Source organism: Schistocerca nitens, chromosome 10, assembly GCF_023898315.1.
Source record: "Schistocerca nitens isolate TAMUIC-IGC-003100 chromosome 10, iqSchNite1.1, whole genome shotgun sequence".
Lineage (NCBI taxonomy): Eukaryota > Metazoa > Arthropoda > Insecta > Orthoptera > Acrididae > Schistocerca > Schistocerca nitens.
Genome location: NC_064623.1, coordinates 32,328,049 through 32,349,757, shown reverse-complemented (window position 1 = coordinate 32,349,757; position 21,709 = coordinate 32,328,049). Strand labels below are relative to the sequence as shown.

Sequence of the window (21,709 nt, the reverse complement as noted above, 5' to 3'; positions counted from 1 at the left end):
GGTCTCCAGAAAAGTCATTATATTCGAACATAATACCTGTTCCAAAATTCTACAACTGATCGACGTTAGAGATATAGGTCTGTAGTTCTGCACATCTGTGCGACGTCCCTTCTTGAAAAGGGGGATGACCTGTGCCCTTTTCTAATCCTTTGGAACGCTACGCTCTTCTAGAGACCTACGGTACACCGCTGCAAGATAGGGGGCATGTGTGAGTTTTCCATGCATCGTATGGTTTAACCATTTCAGAAATGTTTCCACTCTTGGCTCGAAAGCCAATGATCGTGACCTTTTAGACGTCAGATAAATCGCTCCGTTTGTGCGTTACGACGATTAGGACACTGTTTCCTGTACACTCGAGGTATGAATTAACAAACGCCTTCAGTACACGATGCATTTCTGACCCTGTGGGTCCAACTACAGGTGTGTCTCAGTCTTAGTACATGCTTTATTTGTTTTCTTGAATGAGATGAAATGCGTATTCCTGTCACGAAAAGGTTTGATGTTAGGTTACGAATTTCGTAAGTCAGATGCGGAAAATTTGTGCGAAATAGTGGAAGGGATCAATAGTGTAAACTTACCAAATAATCCAAGAAAAGCCATTTTAACGTTTTAACATCATAAGTTTTTTCCTCCATCGTTTTCAAACATATCACTTCATTCAAGAGGCTCATTCGCAAGCACTTGTTTGTAAACACTTCACAGATGTTTTTGTACATGGTGTGGTCAAAGATGAATTTTTCATAGTGCTAAAGATATAATTGTTAAACAATTGGCATATGCAGGAAACAATTAACATATGCAGGAAATAACTTTAGAACAGATCTTTAAATTTGCTAAAATAGCTGTGGCTTGAGAAATCTGTTTCTTCATTTAACATCGATTCCGGTTTTTTGATTTTGTGGAGGTATATCTCGAGTTGTCCTAACAGATTTAGGGTCTTACCATTGGCTTCATTATGTTATACTGCCGGCCGGAGTGGCCGAGCGGTTCTAGGCGCTTCAGTCTGGAACCGCGAGACCGCTACGATCGCAGGTTCGAATCCTGCCTCGGGCATGGATGTGTGTGATGTCCTTAGGTTAGTTAGGTTTAACTAGTTCTAAGTTCTAGGGGACTAATGACCTCAGAAGTTGAGTCCCATAGTTCTCAGAGCCATTATGTTATACTACCAAATCGTTTTCTAGATTGTTGATGACATGTTTCGTTTCCAACACATGTTGTGCAGTGACTGATTTTCAAAATGGTTGAGCCTGAAAAGCTGGTTTTGAAGTTTCTGCCTGTTTTCCCTACATGGTAGGCAGGACAACTGGGGCATGATACTTTGTACTCTCTGCTGTTGTTGTATGTTCGCGTATTTGATTTTATGTTATGGGTGAGTAAGTTTCCTAATTTATTATTAGTTGAGAATGAAACTGTTAATTTTTTTTTGAGAAGATTAGCTATTTTTTGTGATACGGGGCCCAGGTATGGTGAATATTTTCTCTTCTTTCATAGTGTTTCCATTCGTTGTCTGTCTAAATTGTCAATTGTTTTGGCTGTGTAGCCATTGCTTATGGCATACCTCGAGTGTATTGAGTACAGTTACGTTTGAAGCTGCAAAATATGGATAAAATTAAACTATTTCCTGTGTTCTCGACACACTATACCCTCCACTGCAAGTGTTGCCTTTCCCATCTGTGAGATATTACTGCACATTGACACCGACCATAGGTGGTATTCACATTAATGTGATTAGACCATATAGAACGGCCACATTTGTGTTGTCTGTGTGTAGTGTTGCAACCATGGATCCAAAGTTATTGGTCACTGACATTGAACATAGACAGTGGTCACATTAATGTGACTGGGTCACAATGAACAACCACATTAGTGTTGTTCGTGTTTGGCGTTGCTACCATGCCTGGTAGGGTACACAAGCGGTGTGAGCAAGGTCAGATGTTGAGTGACCATTGTGAAGGACGTGGAAATGCTGTGTACTCGCGTGAGAGATCATTATTAGCATCCGACAGAGCTTGAAAGGGGCCTCATTGTGATGCCCATTTGGTCACCTAGTCGAATTGCACAGTGTCCAAATTTGGCAGGCGCTCAGATGTGACTGTGGACTGATGTTGGACTGCGTGGAAACATGAGGGCAAACATACTTGTCGTCAAGTATACAGTCTACTATGTCAGGCTGCCACAAGTTAGGATCATTGTACTGTGCCTCAAGAAGATCATAGCCCCTTCACATCCGCGCATCTATCCAGAACAAGTAATGGACTGCCTGCAAGATTCTGTGCCATCTCGCAGCGTTGTTAAAAGACTAGCAGCAAATGGACTATACAGATGGCTGTGTCTGGAGTTGGTGCCGTGACTGGGAAGCATCGTCTGCTAATGAATAACGTCACATTGTGTTCAGCGACGTATCGTGGTTCTGCTGTACCCTGGATGATCAATTTCTGTGGGTCTGGTGGTGTCCTGGGAGAGGCACATTTTTCCAATGTTTTGGAGAGACAGAGAAAGTTTACTCCTGGTCTGGGGAGCCATTGGGTGGTAGTGACTCAGGGAACTCTAAAAGTACAGTGGTACGTCATGGGTTTACTGCTTCCTCATTTGTTTCCTCCCACACGATGGTTTGTGCTCCAATTTTTCAACAGTGCAATGCTCACCCACACATGGCAGATGTCTCTCTACGAATTGTCTACTATCTTGAGGTACTCCAGTATCCAGCCAGATCCCAAAATCTGTCCCTGGTAGAACATGGCTATGATCAGCCCAAACGTCAGCTCTGTCCCGATGACAGTAGCCAGGATATTTAAGATCAGTTCCAACAGTTATGAACCAGGTTGCCTCACGAGGGCATACAACAGCTTTATGATCCCCTCTCTAACTGAATCAGTGTATACATCGAGGCCAGAGGGTGTGTAACGTCATAGTCATACGTGTGCTCATGCCATCAAGTTCTTTGTAAAGCTGACTCGATTTCTAATCATTGGAATTACATCACATACCCTCTCAACCCGTCGAGGTTCGTTTCGTTTTCTTCACGCCTTCTGGCACTTTTTTGGTCAGGCTTTACGGGAGTTAATGGTGAGCTCCCGTCTGTTGTATTGCATAGTAACTCAGTGGTGCCAAAGGGAAGAGCGAAGTCAGCCGCTCCGTCATCTGTGTGTTCCTTTTATCCTAACTTCTACGGAGCGCCAGCCGTTACTTATGTGTGTTTTGAACTATTTAGATGTGCTGTAGCGGCTGTACCGCCTGGGCGGTACTTTGGTGTAAGCGTCTTCTGGCACTTGCTTAATTATGCACTGTCCGGCCAAGGGAACCGCACAGTAACTGTTTTTTTCATGGCTGAAGTCACTTGAACAATTCAGGGATGTTTAATACACACACTCCCCCCATGAACCATGGACCTTGCCGTTTGTGGAGAGGCTTGCGTGTCTCAGCGATACAGATAGCCGTACCGTAGGTGCAACCACAACGGAGGGGTATCTGTTGAGAGGCCAGACAAACGCGTGGTTCCTGAAGAGGGGCAGCAGCCTTTTCAGTAGTTGCAGGGACAACAGTCTGGATGACTGACTGATCTGGCCTTATAACATCAACCAGAACGGCCTTGCTGTGCTGGTACTACGAGCAGCTGAAAGCAAGGGGAAACTACAGCCGTAATCTTTCCCAAGGGTATGCAGTTCTACTGCTGGTTAAATGATGATGGCATCCTCTAGGGTAAAATATTCTGGAGGCAAAATAGCCACCCACTCTTACGTCAGGGCGGGGACTACTGAGGAGGACATCTTCATCAGGAGAAACAAAACTGGAGTTCTACAGATCGGAGTGGGGAATGTCAGATCCCTTAAACGGGCACGTAGGTTAGAAAATTTAAAAAGGAAAATGGATCGGTTACTGTTAGATGTAGTGGGAATTAGTGAAGTTCCGTGGCAGGAGGAACAGGACTTCTGGTCAGATGAATACATTGCTATAAATACAAAATGAAATAGGGATAATGCAGGAGTAGGTCTAATACTGGGTAAAAAAAAAAAAAAAAATAGGAACATGGATAAGCTACTATGAACAACACACTGAAAGCATTATTGTAGCCATGATATACATGAATCCTACACCCACCGCAGTAGTACAAGTTTATATGCCAACTAGCTCTGAGATAAGGAGGAGATTGCGGAAATATATGATGAGATGAAAGAAATTATTCAGATAGTTAAGGGAGACCAAAATTTAATAGCCATGGCGGACTGCAATTCGGTAGTAGGAAAAGGAAGAGAAGGAAAAGTAGTAGATGAAAACTGACTGGGGGAAAGGAATGAAAGAGGAAGCCACATGGTAAAATTTTGCACAGAGCCTAACTTAATCATAGCTAACACTTTGTTTAAGAAGCATAAGAGAAGGTTGTGTATGTGGAAGAGACCTGGAGACAGCGGAAGATTTCAGATAGATTATATAATGGTGAGACAGAGATTTCTGAATCAGGTTTCAAATTGTAACATGTGGACTCTGACCACAGTTTATTGGTTATGAACTGCAGATTAAAACTGAAGAAACTGCAAAAAGGTGGTAATTTAAGGAGATGGGACCTGGATAAACTAACTAAACGAGAGGTTGTAGAGGGTCTCAGAGGGAGCATTAGGGAACGACTGAGAAAAACAGGGGAAAGGTATATAACAGAAAAAGGATGGGTGGCTTTGAGAGGTGAAATAGTGAAGGCAGCGAAGGACCAAGTAGGTAAAAAGACGAGGGATGGTAGAAATCCTTGGGTAACACAAGATATATTGAATTTAATATAACAAATGAGAAAATATAAACATAAAACAAATGATGCGAAAAGGAATACAAACGTCTAAAAATGAGATTGACTGGAAGTGCAAAATGGCTAAACAGGAATGGCCAGAGGACAAATGTAAGGATGTAGAAGCACGTATCAATAAGGGTAAGATAGATACATCCTACAGGAAAATTAAAGAGACCTTAGGAGAAATGAGAACCACCTATGTGGATATCCAGAGCTCAGATGGAAAACAAATTCTAAGCGAAGGAGGGAAAGCAGAAAGGTGGAAGGAGTATGTAGAGGGTCTATACAAGGGAGATGCACTTGAGGACAGTCTTATGGAAATGGAAGAGGAAATAGTGGAAGATGAGAAGGGAGATATGATGCTGCAAGAAGAATTTGGCAAAGCACTAAAAGGCTCACGTCGAAACAAGGCCTCAGGAGTAGACAACATTCCATTAGAGCCACTGATAGCCATGGGAGAGCCAGACATGACAAAACTCTTCCATTTGGTGAGCAAGATGTATGAGAGAGGCGAAATACCTTCTGACTTCAAAAAGAATATAATAATTCCAATCCCAAAGAAAGCAGGTGTTGACAGATGTGAAAATTACCGAACTATCAGTTTAATAAGTCACAGCTGCAAAATACTAACACGAATTCTTTACAGACGAATGAAAAAACTGGTAGAAGCCGGCCGACCCCAGGAAAGATCACTTTGGATTCCGGAGAAATGTAGGAACACACGATGCAATATTGACCCTACGGCTTCTCATGGAAGATAGGTCAAGGAAAGGCAAACCTATGTTTCACAATAGTATTTGTAGACTTAGAAAAAGCTTTTGGCAATGTTGACTGGAATACTCTCTTTCAAATTCTAAAGGTGGCAGGGGTAAAATACAGGGAGCCAAAGGCTATTTACAATTTGTACAGAAACCAGATGGCAGTTATAAGATTCTAGGGGATTGAAAGGGAAGCAGTGGTTGGGAAGGGAGTGAGACAGGGTTGTAGCCTCTCCCCGATATTATTCGATCTGTATACTAAGCAAGCAGCAAAGGAAAGAAAAGAAAAAGTTGGAGTAGGAATTAAAATCCATGGAGAAGAAATAAAAACTTTGAGGTTCACCGGTGACATTGCAATTTTGTCAGAGGCAGCAAAGGACCTGGAAGAGCAGTTGAACGGAATGGACTGTATCTTGAAACGAGGATATAAGATGAACATAAAAAAGCAAAACGGGGATAATGGAATGTAATCGAATTAAATCAGATAGTACCGAGGGAATTAGATTAGGAAATGAGACACTTAAAGCAGTAAAAGAGTTTTGATATTGGGGAAGGAAAATAGCTGATGACGGTCGAAATAGGAAAGATATGAAATGTAGACTGGCAGTGGCAAGAAAAGCGTTTCTGAAGGAGTGTGTAGCCATGTATGGAAGTGAAACATAAATGATAAACAATTTAGACAAGAAGAGAATAGAAGCTTTTGAAATGTGGTGCTACAGAACAATGCTTAAGATTAGATGAGTAGGTCACGTAACTAATGAGGAGGTACTGAATAGAATTGTGGAGAAGAGAAATTTTTTGTTACAACGTGACCAAAAGAAGAGATAGATTGGTAGGAGACATCTGAGACATCAATGGATCACCAGTTTAGAACTGGAGGGAAGTGTGTGCGGTAAAAGTCGTAGAGCGAGACCAAGATATGAATAGAGTAAGCAGAGGGATGTAGGTTGCAGTAGTTACTCGGAGATATATAGGCTTGCACAAGATAGAGTAGTATGGAGAGCTGCATCAAACCAGTCTTTGGACTGAAGACCACAGCAACAACAACAGATATGCAAAACAGTTTCCTTATTTCAATATGAGTGGGTGTTTTTAAGGTGTTACGTACAGTAACACCTTATAAAAACCCACATGTCATTTTGAAATAACAGTGTGGTAACACTGTTTTTGAGGTACTGTACCTCGTTCGGTAAAAGCTGAAAATTTACAGGACCACATTATTATCTGTGTGTCAGATGATCTGTCTGTCAGTCCGACTGATAAGAAACCTTTTTCTCATAAACGAAGAGACGTAGCAAGTTGTAATTTATGTGATGTTAAGGTCTACAGTACCTTGACAGTCTAAGACATTTAATCCTTTTATTAGCGTCTGCAAATTAGTTGCCGGCTGGGGTAGCCAAGCGGTTCTAGGCGCTTCAGTCTGGAACCGAGTGACCGCTACGGTCGCAGGTTCGTATCCTGCCTCGGGCATGGATGTGTGTGATGTCCTTAGGTTAGTTAGGTTTAAGTAGTTCTAAGTTCTAGGGGACTGATGACCTCAGCTGTTAAGTCCCATAGTGCTCAGAGCCATTTGAACCAATTTTGTAAAGTAGTTTCTCAATGGCGACTTACGATCCAAGTTGTGGCACCCCTTTAGATAATTTTGCTGTTAAATTGTGCTTTTAAATACGCTCTAAGACAAAAGAAAAGACGAACCAGGAAGGAATTTTCCGAATGGGATGGAAATCGGTAGGCATGACGTAAATGTTCAGACGAACAAATGATTACAATTTCAGAAAAATTAGATGATTTATTCAGGAGGAAGTGTTTCACAAATTGAGCAAGTCAAAAACGCGTTGGCACACCTCTGGCTGTTTTGCAAACAATTATTCAGGTTGACGTTAATCGATAGAGTTTTTTGATGTCATCCTTAGGGATATCGTGCCAAATTCTAGGGTACTGACCAAATGCTCCAAAATTTCTCGACTGGGGAGATATTGCTGGCCAAGGTCAGGTTTGGTAAGAACGGAGATAAGCTTTAGAAATTCCCGCCATTTGCGTCCGGGCTTTATTTTCCTGAAATGTAAGTCCGGGATGGCTTGCAATGAAGGGCAACAAAAAGGTGCGTACAAGATCATCGACGTACTACTGTGCTGTAAGGGTATCACGGATGACAACCAAAGGGGTCCTGCTATGAAAAGAAATGGTGCCCCGGATCATCATTCCCGGCTGTCAGGCGACAGTCATGTTGGCATCCCAATGCTGATTGGGTCGACTCCAGACACTTCAGCTTGGAATCTCATTGACTGGGGTAGACTTGTCCTCAGACTGAGTCCCGCTTCGAACGGAGCCTCAATGACCAGCAAAGTCATGTCTGGTGAAGACCAGGATGACTGTCACCTGCCATACGGCCTGACAGCCAGAAGTGATGGTCTGGGGTGGCATTTCTTTTGGTATGAGAACCCCTTTGGTTGTCATCCTTGATGGCATGCCATCCTGGTCTTACATGTGCACAAACGATGAGAGTTTCTACTCCTTGTCTTTGTGCTTACCAAACCCTACCTTGGTCAGTGGGGTCTCTGGACAGCTCCCCAACTGAGAGTGATTGGAGCATTATGGGCAGGGACCTCTAACCAGCTCGGGATTTTGATGATCTAACGTGCCAGTTGGACAAAATTTAGCAAGATCCTTCTGAGGAGAACATCCAACAACTCTTTCAGCCAATGCCAAGGCGATTAAGTACTTGCATAAGGGACTCAAGGTGGACCAACCCGTTGTTGACTTCCTCAGTTTGTGAAGCACTTTCTCTTGACTAAGCCATCCAATTTTCTGAAACTGTAATCATTTACTTCTCTGTACATGTACATTAAATCTACCGATTACCGTACCATTCGGGTAATTCCTTTGTGGTGTGTCATTTATTTTTTTATGTCTTAAAGGGTGTTGTAAATAAGTTAGAATGTAGTTGGGGTTGAAAATAAATTTTGATGTTAAGTTGATGTTGTAATCAGTGTCGCTTTAGGTACTGGTTTGGGTAGAACTCTGTCACATCCTTTATTGGCGCCTTTTTCAAAAATGGTTCAAATGGCTCTAAGCACTCTGGGACTTAACATCTGAGTTCATCAGTCCCCTAAACTTAGAACTACTTAAACATAACTAACCTAAGGACAGCACACACATCCATTCCCGAGGCAGAATTCGAACCTGCGACCGTAGCAGCAGCGCCGTTCCGAACTGAAGCGCCTAGAACCGCTCGGCCACAGCGGCCGGCGGCACCTTTTTCATATTTATAGCTTTTGATGTATCGTAGATGGTCTGATAACGATTTCCATTTGCTTAACTGAATAATTAAATGTGCTTTGTCTAATAGCCTGTACCTTATGTAAATTGATGGTGTTAAATCAAATTGTGTAATTTTGTCTAAGAGTAGGCTCCTTGCATCCTAAACCATTTCACTAGCCCCGCGGCCACAGTGATGCAGTAATTTGCGATACTCTGTGCATTATCTCGTTCGATGTGACGAACTATTTATGAGTATGCGTTACAGATAACTAAAGAACTTGTACTTTGATGTGTTTTCGGCACTTACCGTCGCCAATTCAGTCGTACACAACGTGTTTATCGAGCGTATCATCGTGGGAAGAAACCGTTCTGTGTCCTCTCTGACACGTGATGTATCAGGATGTTGTATGCGACTGCCGAGGTGATAAATACGCCGCTAAAACGCTTAGAGACTGCTGGGAAGCTGCAGTGGAGCGGCACAGGTCCTGATATGACACCTGTCTCTCACATTGCACAGTAAGGTGAGTTACTTCTGCATTTATGTTCCCTGAATGACTGAGAATTGCTTGGAAGAATTTTTATTGCAACCTATAAGACGCGTTCAAAAAGGCCCTTTTTATAGTCTCGCCTGAGTTATTAAGCCCCTTTCCCATGAATTTCTTCGTGTGTTAACAGGGCCGCACCGAGGCCATGGCGAGGTAGGGCCCCTGCCACTCTGGGGATGTGAAAAGCCAACCGATTAAAACTGATACCGGTATTTTAGTTCTGAATAACCGGTATTTTTCTGTGTTTGTTTGGTCTCGGTTTTAGCAGGCATATTTCTTTTTTACTAATAACTGGGTATAAAACCAATGTATCAATTTGTCACAGCAGCGGTGCCAAAATTTTTTAGCTAATTTAAAACAAAAAATAGTTTTGAGGGGCATTCCGTGACTTCTCAAAAATTAATTTCGTCTTAGAATGTTTTTTTTTTTCTTTTTATGAAAGGAGACAACTTAACAGATGAACACATTATAGAACCAGTATTTATGAGCAGACTGGGCAATAAATGTTTGTCATTGGATTAATTATTGAAATATTAATGTAATTGTTCCTGGTAAATGGCATATTTCGTCCATTATCTAAATTGTTCGTTTGAATTTCTTAAGAGTATTTTTGGTTTAGTTAGAAAAAATAAATTGTATCCAAATTCCCGATAAAAAGTGCAGATATACAGGGTTATTCTAAATGGTGCACTCATTTTCAAAAATTCGTATGTATTCAAGTACAAATCCATAAAGAAACAAACTTTATACTGATGAAAAGAGGAAGTTTCAAAGTTTTTGGCGGGTGATGCTTTCAAAGCGGCCGGTAGAGTTTCCGCGGCAATAGGGCCGTCATTCCTTTTCACTGTCAGTTGTGAGATGGAGACTGTGGAGCAGAAGGTTTTCTGCGTTCTTAAACTCGCGAAAAGTGAGTCATCAATTCCAGTGCAGCGGGAATTTAGAACCAAATTCAGTAGTGAACCACCAGCTCTCAAAAGCATTACGCGTTGGTTTAAGCAATTTAAACAGACTGGGAGTGTTTGCGAAGGAAAATGCACAGGCCGACCGCGTGTGTCAGAGGATGATGTCCGACGGTTTCGAGAAAGTTTTGTACGCAGTCCCAGTAGATCTACCTATAGAGCCAGTCGAGAACTTGGAAGTTCTGAGACGGCGTTAGCTGTACAAGGCCTACCGATTACAGCTTGTGCAAGCTCTCAACCCCAATAACAAAGACAAGCGTCCCGCATTTTGTTGTTATGTGCTAGCAAAGATGGAGGTGACGCATTTCTATAGCGCGTAAGTTTTAGCGATGAAGCGACGTTCCACCTTAGTGGAAAAGTCAACAGACGCAATGTTCGCATATGGGGTTTGGAACATCCATGTTCACCATAGAAACACGAAAAAATTACTCTTTCTTTAAAAGAAGTATTATTTAGAAACGAAAAATTTTACCACAGCCGCTATGGCTAATTGATATTTTGGTTTCCCCGGTTACTAGTAAAAAATAAAAATACCTCTTGTAACTGAGACCAAACAAATAGAAAAATACCGGTTATTCAGAACTAAAACTCAGGTATGTTTTACGCAGTCGGTTTTTCCCATGCCTAGGAGGGAATGGTGTAACGAGACATCCTCCTCGAGCATTACTTTTCCTGAACAATAGTTGCCGATACCAAAATTATTTTTGGAATTTTAGATGGGTCAGTATTATCTCAGCGGCTTTTCTGAAAACTTTCATATAATTTTATACACACTATGTTATATTTCAAGTTAATTTATGAAAAGGAATTACTTTATTTAGGATGTTATAATCGATAAATACTAGTCTTGAATGTACAGTTAAAATTATTTTGAGATACGAATTCTTTGGCACATTTAAAATTTCTATTATTAATTATGCAATCTAGTACTGTTTGTTATGTTTATTTCCGGATTCATTTATGAAATAATAATCAAACGTCATAAGAATTCACTTGTCAAGAAAAATTGTAAGCCCTTTGGAATATTGTTATTACTGTTAGGACAATGAGAAACATGTCAAACATAACTTCACTACCAGAACAATGAGAAACTTGCCAAACATGACTTCATTACCAGAAATATTGTCCTAAACACTTTGTTGTAGATTTTGTAAATAGCATAAGAGAAAAAAATTGCAATGTAAAAACATAACACTAATTTTTATAAAGAAAGTAATGTAATAAATATATATTTTATTACGAATGCCACACAAAACGAAAAATGAGGAAAGAAAATCTCTGCCTCCACAAAACTCTTTGGATAGAACAACCAAATTCTTTGCTTTGTTTATATTTTGTAAATGTGTGGGAGTCGCCATCGTCCGCAGCTCGTGGTCGCGCGCTAGCGTTCTCGCTTCCCACGCCCGGGTTCCCGGGTTCGATTCCCGGCGGGGTCAGGGATTTTCTCTGCCTCGTGATGACTGGGTGTTGTGTGCTGTCCTTAGGTTAGTTAGGTTTAAGTAGTTCTAAGTTCTAGGGCACTGATGACCATAGATGTTGAGTCCCATAGTGCCTGAGAGCCATTTGAATCATTTTTGGAGTCGACATCGGTGGAAAAGTGCCTGTTTCACTCGATATTTAATGATACTGGAAAGCATACATTATGTTTTTCAGAGCAGTGCTTGCAACAAGAATAAAAAACAGTGAGTAATACCATCAAATTAATCTTACAAACTTCCCACATACAGTGCTCACATTTTCGTCTCTATATTTACCACAGATGCACGACCCCCACAATACTCGAAACTAAAATATATCATCTGCTGATGAATCGCCAGGCGATTCGAAACAGGTCGTGAATAAATAAAAATTGAAGAAAAAACGGCGATTGGTTGTAGTAAATCCTAAAACCTTTAACAAGACAGTCGCAGTGTTCCAAATCCAGAATGGATAAAAGTTTTAAATTGTAAGGTTATTATGCTTGGGTTATTAGCACCCTTTTGTATAGCTGTGAAACACGGAGAACTCTTGCTAAACATGAATCCCGACTGAACAGCTTCCATTTCCGTTGTCTCCGGAGGACCCTTCAGATCCCTTGTGAGGATAGAGGACCCAACACCGAAGTATTACGACTCGCAAGCACAAGCAACATTCATGCACTCCTGAGCCACCGACGTCTAAGGTGGCTGGGACATGTCAGGCGCATTGGTCCTGAGCGAATACCAAAAAAAGTGCTGTATGGAGAACTCCGGGAGGGTGTGAGGCCAGTAGGACGACCGCATCTTCGCATCAAGGATGTCTGCAAGAGAGATCTGACTGAGGCCAGCATCGATCCAAGTCATTGGGAAAATACAGCTGGTGATTGTATCAAATGACGGCAAACTGTGCGCAATGGTGTTGAGCATGCAGAGAACGAACGTATGCAGGAAGACATCAAGGAGGCGGCAAGACGGCAGGAGAGAGCGGCCTCTGGTGGAAGTCCTTCACATTTCAAGTGCCCAAACTGCAGTAGAGACTGCCACTCTCGAGTGGGACTTTGCAACCATTGCAGATGTTGCAGAGTCTGAACCAACTATGCTACACTATCATCCTTCGAGGATGGACAGATACCATATATACTGCAGGCCGATGTGGCCGAGCGGTTCTAGGCGCTTCAGTCCGGAGCCGCGCTGCTGCTATGGTCGCAGGTTCGAATCCTGCCTCGGGCATGGATGTGTGTGATGTCCTTAGTTAGGTTTAAGTAGTTATAAGTTCTAGGGGACTGATGACCTCCGATGCTGAGTCCCATAGTGCTCAGAGCCATTTGAACCATTTGAACCATCACAGCTCTCGTAGGGTACTGCAGAACTGTGGTTCACCACTGAACGCAATGTGACACCATTCATCAGCAATCCATGGTTTCCAGCCACAGTACCACTCCAAATGCAGCCGTTTGTGTGGTGGTGTTACTGGCAGCCTACCCATGGGGCAGTAATACCCTAGTCCAGCTGCTACTAGACTACGACAAATAGTGTGGTAGAGGATGTTCACCGAGTCCATCACTTGCTCTCTTATGGCATGTACACATGTGATGGGGTTACATTATCTGTCTTGCACATATGGCCATCCTCCATGCGATAGTCAGATATGGTCGACTGGAACCCAGATTATGAGTATGCCTATCCTCAAAGTCCAACGTAGGCCACTTTCACATCCAAATGCCTCTCAAATCTGGATATTCCACGATTCGACCAGCTGGCCAAATGGAGACCAACATGAGGCACCTTAAAACTTCGTGAGGTGTTGCAACGCTTTCTCATGTGAGTATGCAGCATATCCATGATCTTTGCAGTGATGTTGTTCATGGCTTTTATATACACTACCAGGCCTAGTAACAACACTAAACATGAACAAAACTAAGGCACTCTGGTTGACGATCTACCTTGTCACAAAAAATTGCAACGCTAATCAATTATATACCAACAGCCTTGTCTCAGTGGTAGCACCAGAACCGTCAGAACACCAAAGATAAGCACTGTCAGGCTTGACTATCACTTGGATTGGTCACTGTCTGGATCTACCGAGTGCTGTTCTCAAGTGGGGTGCACTCAGCCCTCGTGAGGCCAATTGAGGAGGTACATGACAGAGAAGCAGCAGCACCAGCCATGAAAACTGACAACAGCCGGGAGAGGGGTGTGCTGACCATGGGCCCCTCCGTATCTTCATCTGGTGACGCCTGAAGGCTCAGGATGACATGCAGCCCGTCTCTACCATTTGGCCTTCATGGCCTGTTTGGACGATCTTTGCTTATTTCTTAATCGTTTACATACCTTTTTGGACAACATGGTTGTGGAGATGAAGGAGCGATTAGTATGATTAATCAATTATTCAAACTTACTTTACTTTTTCGTGTCTGGAAACTACAATTTGTTTGCCCAGTATTGGGCAATGTCCAATGCTTCTTCTTTAGCCAGCCATAGATCGTCAAGGGTGCATCTGTGGGGGCAGGCAGGGCATTGTAGGAGATGTTCCATGTCCTGTCGAGTGCCGCAGTCGCATTTGTCGTCATTTTCGTCCAACAAACCCCATTTGATCAGATTAGATTTCACAGGAGCAACCCCAGTTCTGATGCGGTTAAGCATTCTCCAGGTTTTCCAATCACCAGAAACGCCGCTTGGTGGGTCCTCTCTTTGTGGATAGTAGATGGGGGGGGGGGGGGCTCATCTAAGGCGCAACTTAGGAAACGGCGTCTGGATTTGAGTCTGTTGGGGCCACACTCTAGGCCAAATATTGAGTGACGGGCATCAAAGGTTTGTTTTAGCTTCTCGGTATGTTCATGGGCTTTCCTACGTGAAACCTGCGGCCCTGTGAAGATTTTCTATGGGGGTTGGTTTCATGCAGCCTGTCACTATCCTGCATGTTTCATTCAAGCTAATATCTACCTTTTTTGCGTGGGCAGATCTGCACCATACCGGGCAGGCATATTGGGCAATTGAGAAGCACAAAGCTTGGGCTGAAGTTCTGACCACGGTAGGTTTGGCACCCCATTTGCTGTTGGACAGGTTTCTTATTAGGGAATTTCGTGCTTCTACTTTTTTGCGTGTTTTTTCGCAATGATATTTGTATGTCAATATTCTGTCCAGCACGACACCAAGGTAGGTGGGAGTATCTGTGTGTTCTAGTGATGTGCCATCCCAGGTAACACTGAGCCTGCTGTACTCTACCTGCCTCGAGTTCAGATGGAATGCACTCACTTGAGTTCTGGAGGAACTGGGTTTTAGAGAATTCTTTTTGTAGTAGGTTGACATTGTAGAAAGGGCGGTTTCTAGTTTCTCCTCGATGGCTTCAAACCTATTGCCTTGAACTGTTATTGCCAGGTCGTCTGCATATACAAAAGTTTTGGTTTTGTCTGGAGTTGGTCATTTGTATATATGTTGAATAGGATTGGCGCCAGTACGCTCCATTGGGCCAGCCCATTTCTCTGATTCCGACATCGACTCTTTTTCCCCTCAAGCATTACGAAGAACTATCTGTTTTGGAGCAGGGATTCGATTATCTTGACTAGGTGGTAGTCTTTCAGGGTCTCATAGGTTTTATGCAGTAGTGTCCGGTGATCTACTGTATCATAGGCGGAACTTAGGTCGACTAGTGCCAGCCCGGTGATTAGTTTATTCTCAAACCCATCCTCGATATGTTCCGTGAATGCCAGAATTTGACTGGTACAGGACTTTCCAGGTCTAAAACCTGCTTGGTGTGGAATTAGCTTCGAGTCAACGAACTTCTCTATTCTGTTGAGGATCAATCTTTCATAGAGCTTAAACAGGTGGCAGAGAAGGGTTACGGGTCGATAGCTCTTCGGAGACTCTGGGTCCTTCCCGGGTTTAAGGAGAGCCACCACTTTTGACTTCCTCCACAGTTTCGGGATTTGAAAGGTTTCACGGCACACGTTAAAAAGTCCAAGTATCCAGTCCCTGGCGCCAAGGCCGAAGTTTTTAATCTGTTCCATGCAAATATCATCAAAACCAGCGGCTTTCCCATTCTTCATGGTATTTATGCCATTGTTTAACTCTCTCATGGTAAATGGTTTCTGAAAGTTGGTGTTTTCCGTTGGCAGTAGGCGCGTGATTTTAATTTTCTGACGTTTGGAGTTGAACTTGCCGTTTAGAAGGAGTTGGTTGGCCACCTGGTTTGGAGTTACGTTGGCCGGGGCCTTGCTTAGTCTTGGGTCACCATCCAGTTTCTTAATCAGGTTCCAGGCTATTTTGCTACTGTGGGACATATCCATTCTTTCTAGCTATCCACTTCTTCTCGCGTGCCTCGCTGAGGGCTGACATTAAAGCTGTGCCGCAGGTGATGCTTTCGTCGCTGAATGGGTCTTCTGCGAACAATACTTGATACTTCTCCAGGATGTCCTTTGAGGCATTTGTGAGCCCTGGGATATAGTGTTGTCTGCAGCCCCTAGGAGTATAGCGTCTAGATACCTTTCGCAAAGTCTCAACAAAGATAAGATAATTATTTGGTGTTGGGGTCAGACTGGCTAATTCCTCATCCAGCGCTTGGGAATATTCTGACCACATAGCCTTTTTAAAGATGAATCTCCTACGGAAAGGTATTTTGGTTGTTTTGATTGTTGAGTAGACTTGGATTCCAATAGGTCGATGTTGTGTCTTTGGGATTGCATCATATACTCTTTTGCAGCAGGTGTCGTAGATGCTCTGGCTGATGAAGCAAATATCGGGATTGTAACCTCGCTTCCAAATTTTGCTGTTGAAGGAGCAGGGGAACTTGGGGTCTTGGAGAAGTGAGAGGTTATTTGTCTCAGCCCATTGTTCTAGCAGCTGACCATTGGCGTCTGTCTCGTCGTAGCCCCAGGTGGTGCTGTGGCTGTTAAAGTCGCCTACAACGAAGTGTGTCCTTTGGTTGTTGAAGCTATCTGGCGTTGAAATGTGTAAGTTCTGGCTGGAGGGTTTATATACGGAGCATATTGTAAATGATCCACTCTCTATGGCTAACACTTCAATGTTGTTGGTGGTTGTCTTACTCGTGGAAGAGAGCAGCATCTCGGGTCTGGTAAAAAATTGCGCTCCCATACCTTCTGTGAGGTGCTTCTACTGCCAAATGCATTCCTTTGATATTGGGTCTGTTTGTTGTTTCATCTCTATGCGTTTCCTGCAGCCACAGTACGTCCCACTTTTCTGATTGGCATAGTTGTGATATTGTTGTTGTTGTTGTGGTCTTAAGTCCTGAGACTGGTTTGATGCAGCTCTCCATGCTACTCTATCCTGTGCAAGCTTCTTCATCTCCCAGTACCTACTGCAACCTACATCCTTCTGAATCTGCTTAGTGTATTCATCTCTTGGTCTCCCTCTACGATTTTTACCCTCCACGCTGCCCTCCAATGCTAAATTTGTGATACCTTGATGCCTCAAAACGTGTCCTACCAACCGATCCCTTCTTCTATTCAAGTTGTGCCACAAACGTCTCTTCTCCCCAATCCTATTCAATACCTCCTCATTAGTTACGTGATCTACCCATCTAATCTTCAGCATTCTTCTGTAGCACCACATTTCGAAAGCTTCTATTCTCTTCTTGTCCAAACTGGTTATCGTCCATGTTTCACTTCCATACATGGCAACACTCCATACAAATACTTTCAGAAACGACTTCCTGACACTTAAATCTATACTCGATGTTAACAAATTTCTCTTCTTCAGAAACGATTTCCTTGCCATTGCCAGTCTACATTTTATATCCTCTCTACTTCGACCATCATCAGTTATTTTACTCCCTAAATAGCAAAACTCCTTTACTACTTTAAGTGTCTCATTTCCTAATCTAATCCCCTCAGTATCACCCGATTTAATTTGACTACATTCCATTATCCTCCTTTTGCTTTTGTTGATGTTCATCTTATATCCTCCTTTCAAGACACTGTCCATTCCGTTCAACTGCTCTTCCAAGTCCTTTGCTGTCTCTGACAGAATTACAATGTCATCGGCGAACCTCAAAGTTTTTACTTCTTCTCCATGAATTTTAATACCTACTCCGAATTTTTCTTTTGTTTCCTTTACTGCTTGCTCTATATATAGATTGAATAACATCGGGGAGAGGCTACAGCCCTGTCTCACTCCTTTCCCAACCACTGCTTCCCTTTCATGCCCCTCGACTCTTATAACTGCCATCTGGTTTCTGTACAAATTGTAAATAGCCTTCCGCTCCCTGTATTTTACCCCTGCCACCTTCAGAATTTGAAAGAGAGTATTCCAGTTAACGTTGTCAAAAGCTTTATCTAAGTCTACAAATGCTAGAAACGTAGGTTTGCCTTTTCTTAATCTTTCTTCTAAGATAAGTCGTAAGGTTAGTATTGCCTCACGTGTTCCAACATTTCTACGGAATCCAAACTGATCTTCCCCGAGGTCCGCTTCTACCAGTTTTTCCATTCGTCTGTGAAGAATTCGCGTTAGTATTTTGCAGCTGTGACTTATTAAACTGATAGTTCGGTAATTTGCACATCTGTCAACACCTGCTTTCTTTGGTATTGGAATTATTATATTCTTCTTGAAGTCTGTGAGTATTTCGCCTGTCTCATACATCTTGCTCACCAGATGGTAGAGTTTTGTTATGACTGGCTCTCCCAAGGCCATCAGTAGTTCTAATGGAATGTTGTCTACTCCCGAGGCCTTGTTTCGACTCAGGTCTTTCAGTGCTCTGTCAAACTCTTTACGCAGTATCTTATCTCCCATTTCATCTTCATCTACATCCTCTTCCATTTCCATAATATTGTCCTCAAGTACATCGCCCTTGTATAAACCCTCTATATACTCCTTCCACCTTTCTGCCTTCCCTTCTTTGCTTAGAACTGGGTTACCATCTGAGCTCTTGATATTCATACAAGTGGTTCTCTTCTCTCCAAAGGTCTCTTTAATTTTCCTGTAGGTAGCATCTATCTTACCCCTAGTGAGACAAGCCTCTACATCCTTACATTTGTCCTCTAGCCATCCCTGCTTAGCCATTTTGCACTTTCTGTCGATCTCATTTTTGAGACGTTTGTATTCCCTTTTGCCTGCTTCATTTACTGCATTTTTATATTTTCTCCTTTCATCAATTAAATTCAATATTTCTTCTGTTGCGCAAGGATTTCTATTAGCCCTCGTCTTTTTACCTACTTGATCCTCTGCTGCCTTCACTACTTCATCCCTCAGAGCTACCCATTCTTCTTCTACTGTATTTCTTTCCCCCATTCCTGTCAATTGTTCCCTTATGCTCTCCCTGAAACTCTCTACAACCTCTGGTTCTTTCAGTTTATCCAGGTCCCATCTCCTTAAATTCCCACCTTTTTGCAGTTTCTTCAGTTTCAATCTGCAGTTCATAACCAATAGATTGTGGTCAGAATCCACATCTGCCCCTGGAAATGTCTCACAATTTAAAACCTGGTTCCTAAATCTCTGTCTTACCATTATATAATCTATCTGATACCTATTAGTATCTCCAGGATTCTTCCAGGTATACAACCTTCTTTTATGATTCTTGAACCAAGTGTTAGCTATGATTAAGTTATGCTCTGTGCAAAATTCTACAAGGCGGCTTCCTCTTTCATTTCTTCCCCCCAATCCTTATTCACCTACTATGTTTCCTTCTCTCCCTTTTCCTACTGACGAATTCCAGTCACCCATGACTATTAAATTTTCGTCTCCCTTCACTACCTGAATAATTTCTTTTATCTCGTCATACATTTCATCAATTTCTTCATCATCTGCAGAGCTAGTTGGCATATAAACTTGTACTACTGTAGTAGGCATGGGCTTTGTGTCTATCTTGGCCACAATAATGCGTTCACTATGCTGTTTGTAGTAGCTAACCCGCACTCCTATTTTTTTATTCATTATTAAACCTACTCCTGCATTACCCCTATTTGATTTTGTATTTATAACCCTGTATTCACCTGACCAAAAGTCTTGTTCCTCCTGCCACCGAACTTCACTAATTCCCACTATATCTAACTTTAACCTATCCATTTCCCTTTTTAAATTTTCTAACCTACCTGCCCGATTAAGGGATCTGACATTCCACGCTCCGATCCGTAGAACGCCAGTTTTCTTTCTCCTGATAACGACGTCCTCTTGAGTAGTCCCCGCCCGGAGATCCGAATGGGGGACTATTTTACCTCCGGAATATTTTACCCAAGAGGACGCCATCATCATTTAATCATACAGTAAAGCTGCATGTCCTCGGGAAAAATTACGGCTGTAGTTTCCCCTTGCTTTCAGCCGTTCGCAATACCAGCACAGCAAGGACGTTTTGGTTAATGTTACAAGGCCAGATCAGTCAATCATCCAGACTGTTGCCCTTGCAACTACTGAAAAGGCTGATGCCCCTCGTCAGGAACCACATGTTTGTCTGGCCTCTCAACAGATACCCCTCCGTTGTGGTTGCACCTACGGTACGGCCATCTGTATCGCTGAGTCACGCAAGCCTCCCCACCAACGGCAAGGTCCATGGTTCATGGGGAATATTACATCATCTTTATTCTTGCTGATTCCGCGACGTTCATGCTGACGATCATCAGGGTTGGCCCTGAAGAGGACCTGTTTTTGGTTCAAAATGATTCAAATGGCTCTGAGCACTATGCGACTTAACTTCTGAGGTCATCAGTCACCTAGAACTTAGAACTAATTAAACCTAACTAACCTAAGGACATCACACACATCCATGCCCGAGGCAGGATTCGAACCTGCGACCGTAGCGGTCGCTCGGTTGCAGACTGTAGCGCCTAGAACCGCTCAGCCACTCCGGCCGGCTTTTGCTTTTGGCTTTTGATTGCATTGGTTTCTGGTGGTGGAAGGTTTGGCCGTTGTCCGGTTGGGCAACGTTTCTGGGGAGCGCCGGCATTTTACTTTCTTGGAAGGAGAGACAGCATTGGTCGTATTTTTTTGTTTTATTAACCGCAAAATCGATTTTCGTTCACTTAGTGACCATCCTCAGTGCTGTAATATACAATTTAAATTGGTAGGCGCCGGCCGCGGTGGTCTCGCGGTTCTAGGTGCTCAGTCCGGAACCGCGCGACTGCTACGGTCGCAGGTTCGAATCCTGCCTCGGGCATGGATGTGTGTGATGTCCTTAGGTTAGTTAGGTTTAAGTAGTTCTAAGTTCTAGGGGACTGATGACCTAAGATGTTAAGTCCCATAGTGCTCAGAGCCATTTGAATTTTGAAATTGGTAGGCACTGGTGTCAAGAAGCTTGTTGTTTCATCTCTATGCGTTTCCTAAGCTTGTTGACACCAGTGCCTACCAATTTAAATTGTTTATTACAGCACTGAGGATGGTCACTAAGTGACCGAAAATCGATTTTGCGGTTAATAAAACAAAAAAATACGACCAATGCTGTCTCTCCTTCCAAGTATATCCATTATCTGGTCGTGGTGCACAGGACACTCCATGGAGTCGCCAATCAATATAATTTTTCTTTCTTCTATGTAGCATGTAAGTAAAATGCACACGTGGAGGCACCTTCCTTGCTCCCCAATTATTCAAAAACAGTCTTAATCGCATTTATTATTATTATTATCCCGCCAACCGGTTTAATCCCGACATAGGGGTCATCTTCTGAGCGTTTACACCATTGTTAGACTGCTGGTGGTGTCACTCCTGTCTACATAATTCCCTGCCGTTATGTAGGCAGGAGTGACAACACCAGCACTCGACCAATGGTGTAAACGGCCCGAAGATGACCCCTACGTTGGGTTGAAACCGGTTGGCGGTATAATAATAATAAATGCGATTAAGACTGTTTTGAATAATTGATTTACATACCTGCTGATTGTATGTGTATGAAGATACACTGACAACGGACCATGTATTCTAGGTGCTTCGCTTTTTTGGCACAGAGTGCATTTGGTGTGTTATTCTGTGACACTTTATGTGAAGTCTGTCTGGACTGGACAGTATACATGGG

General features: G+C 42.8%; 1 protein-coding gene across 2 annotated transcripts in view; it reads left to right on the top strand.

Moving 5' to 3' along the window:
• Positions 1–9,231: 9,231 nt before the first annotated feature.
• The window catches only part of LOC126210359 (luciferin sulfotransferase-like), a 63,904-nt gene continuing 51,426 nt past the window's right edge, over positions 9,232–21,709 (top strand). Inside the window, exon 1 of one of the 2 annotated variants that reach the window (XM_049939574.1) lies at positions 9,232–9,317. The gene's annotated coding sequence lies outside the window, so the exon portion shown is untranslated. The remainder of the gene's footprint in view (positions 9,318–21,709) is intronic. The other variant, XM_049939573.1, reaches the window with a different exon arrangement.